The sequence below is a fragment of the Primulina huaijiensis genome, chromosome 7 (genome assembly GCF_012295235.1).
Source record: "Primulina huaijiensis isolate GDHJ02 chromosome 7, ASM1229523v2, whole genome shotgun sequence".
In the NCBI taxonomy this organism is placed as follows: domain Eukaryota; kingdom Viridiplantae; phylum Streptophyta; class Magnoliopsida; order Lamiales; family Gesneriaceae; genus Primulina; species Primulina huaijiensis.
The window spans coordinates 3,319,092-3,323,128 of NC_133312.1; positions in this window are offsets into that span (position 1 = coordinate 3,319,092).

Consider the following 4,037-nt stretch of genomic DNA (forward strand, 5'->3'; position numbering starts at 1 on the left):
GAATATTATTATGTGATAAATTCAACTATCATAATTATATTTAAAAATTAATTATGTGAGATCAAACATAAATCTCACATATTTTGTTCAATTATAGTCGTTGAATCTGCGGTGAGAGCAATACTCCAACTATAGTATCTCATTGACCATTTTACAATCAACTTAACATAAGTTGAGAGATGAGTAGAACGATTTTTAATGTAATATAAAAGTTTATTCGTTGCTACTTTTAGGTTATTGTTTTTAAGGTTCATCAAATTATTGTAAAAAAGTCACATGTGTTCAATATGTTCTCCAATGTATGTATCAAATAAAAAAATAATGTAGCTTTTATTGGGCTTGGTAGATTATATCATATGGGTAGTGCTCTTGTCCATTCAGCAAATGACATAATAATAAATGATGAATCATGATCACTCATTCATACATTATAATTCAATATGTTTACCAATGTATGTATCGAATAAAAAAACAATGTAGTTGTTCTTGGACTTGGTAGATGATATTCATATGGATAATATCCCCATCCACTTAGTAAATGACATGATACTGAGTGATGAATTATGATCATTCATCTATACATCATACACTGAATGAATAAAGACACTACTCGTATAAGTATTATTAACAAAACCCTCCTCTTGTAGCCATTGAATCAACACTTTGGACATTAACTTAAAAGATAACACCGAACTAACTAATTTTAAGACTAGGACAAAAAAACTAAATTTAAAGCAGTCAATGATATCAGTTAACGAATTATCTTTTTTTTTCTTTTCTGTCGGTATTCAAGAACTTTTATTTTTTCATAAAGTTTAAATGCGTTGTNTATATTTATTATACATATTTTTGTGAGCACGAATGATATGATAGTCGCTTATATTATCTCGAAGAACATATGGTGGATGGCCACTTTGTAATCCTCTTCAATCTCCTTGTGCTTATCATAATTTACGAGCCACTAAAAGTTGGGGGGAAATACAAACAAAAAAAGAAAGTAGAAAGAAGAGACGCATTTGTTTGTGACCTTGCGTGTAAGAAACAAATCAAATTTATGCTAAATGCTCTTCTTTAAACCAAACTTTAGACTATATATCATCATGCAAAAGTATAAAAATATTTATTTTTCAAAGCGAATATTTTTATTATATATCGAAAACTAAGAATTAGCAACAAACCGAATCGAACCGATTTCTCACTAAAACTGAATTAACCAAACCGAATTAAAATCGACTATTTCGATCTATAACCGGTTTTTTTAAAAAAAAATTAAAATTCAAAAAGAATATATATATATATATATATATATAATTAACAATATAAATAGTTTAAAACACATTATTCATATAAAAATTTTTTTCCTACAATATTAAATATAAAAACGCTACAAAATATTATAAATTATACGTAAAGCTTAATTAAAAAAAGCAAAATTATTTATTTAATAATTCGGTTAACCGATTTTTTTTTACGAAAACCAAAACCAAACCTAATTAATCGATTTTTTTTTAAAATTTCAAAACCAAATTATCAAGTTAACCAAATCGAATTTCTGAATTAATCCAGTTCGATCGATTAATTCGATATAACTAAATTCTTGCACACCCCTAAAACGACATTGGATTGCCAACATATATACAACTCCACGACGTCCAAAGTATTCAATAATTCAAGAAGGATGGATAAATACAATTTACTTTTATCAATCATTAACATTTATTTATGGCCGTCCATGTTTTAATAGGCTACCGACCTTTCAATTTTCAAAAAAATTTATACAAGATCATCTCACAAGTTAATTTTATGAGACATTTTTTATCCAACTTTATTCATAAAAAACATCAGTTTTTATGTCAAATGTATTACTTTCCCCTCAAGATATTGACCTAATCGACTCGTCTTATATATATATAAATATGTAATATCGTCTCAAAGATTGCTCTTCAATTTTTACCATATTATGTTCCACAATAAAAATTTAATACATGGCGTCAAATAAATAATATATTATGTTTTGTCCTCCATTATTGCTATTCATCCGTATGTGGTTAAACCCGATTGATTTAAAAAATGAGTGTGTTGGATGGAATAAATTATCCATCGATATTGAATATACAATTGTATAAGGGTGTGTTTGGTTGATGTGATTAACTAATGATAGATGAATAATCACATACTTATCTAATGTTTGGTTAAAATTTTAAGATATATTAATAATCATTTTGACCCGGTTTAAGACCTAATTTTATGATTAATTATTTGATTATTAATCTAACAAATTAAGTGGGATAAGTTATCAACACAACATAAATTACATTTTTATCCTCTTATCTATTATTAAAATAAATATTAATTAAATTTTAATTTATTGTATTTAATGATTACCGTAATATTTTCAAATATATTTCTAATAAATATATTTAAATTAATTTTAATAAATGTAAATTATAATTATAAATATTTAATTATCTATCCAATTATTTTAAGAATACATATTTAATTAGCATTTGAGACATTTTGGTCATTACAATAAAATTTACAAAATTAGTCCATCATTTTAAAATCATACCAAACACCATACTAGTAATCCATATATCTCATTTTTTAATCACTCTAATTATTAATCATTTACTTATCTTATCACACGTACCAAACGGAGCCTAAGTGTATGTACCTTTAGTGGTACGGCGATACATAGTGTACATTATATATACAAGCATCTTATTTAATATGAAAGAAGTACCTATGTTTTATAGGTTAATTCAGTGATACGGATCTCCGACTCAGCTCAATTCATGAAAAATATCATCTTTATATAAAAAATATTACTTTTCAAGATGATTATGAGTCAAGTTAACTCGTCTCACGGATATTTTTATCCAAAACACTGTGTCTCACAAGAAATCTACTCATTTTAGAATTGATTAATGAATAAAACAATATATATGCATATTTGTTTGCCCACATAGACTTTGCCATGAACTGCGGAGTGATAAAAATAAAATAATAATAAAAAAAAACAAAAAATTAGACATTTGTGTAAAATTAATTATATTTAAAATACGTCGTGGTTCGGCCTAACGTAACATCGATGAAGGCAAATGTTGCACGATTAAATCGACTGATTACAAACTTGTTTATCTACTTAATGGAAGGTTTGACTCGAGGAAGGTTTACCAAATAAATTAAATATATGTTTTTCGAATATATGGGTTTATTAGAATACAATATTTTAAATTAATTACCTATTTTTTGCGGGGAAGTTGGTGAAAAATCCCCAATAAAAACATTTCTTTGGGTTCACTCCCTACCCACAAAATTGTGGTACTATGTCATACAAATTGTGGTACACTTCATGTGGAAATGTGGTACTAAAAAAGTACTCAGGGACTGAACACAAAAAAAACGACGGCTGGAGACTGAAGGCCAATTTCTCGTTTTTTTGCAGTGAAATATAATTAAATTTTGAGATAAATTAATTATATTTGAACATAATTCTTCTCGTATGAAGGGATCAACAAAATTGATGTGGGGATTATTATTTTATGTGTATTTAAAACTTGTAGTGTTATATCTGAAATATTTATCGGACTATATTGTATGAATTGTAGTTAATAAATTTGAAAAAAGATAATTTTGATAAGCCTTTTTTTTATTACACTAAATATGTAAGAGTTTGTTGTCAATAATTTATTTCTTCTAAATAAATATTTGAAAAAAACATTAATTTTAGTTTTTTTAAAAAATTATATAATTAAATGAATAATATTATTGTTAAAATTTTATAATCACATTAATAAATATCGTGCGTAACATGTTTTTTTTAACCATATAATTATATAAATTTAACTATATGAGCAAAATCAATCGTCTAGACATAATTACATGACCACAATTGATTCGACAAAACATATATATGATTACAACGTTCGAATTGACATTTTACTTTGTTTTTTCTAATGAAAATTTGTGGATACATTGATTAACGTTGAGATAATTATCGCTTGGGTGGTCCAATAAATAAATAAATAAATATA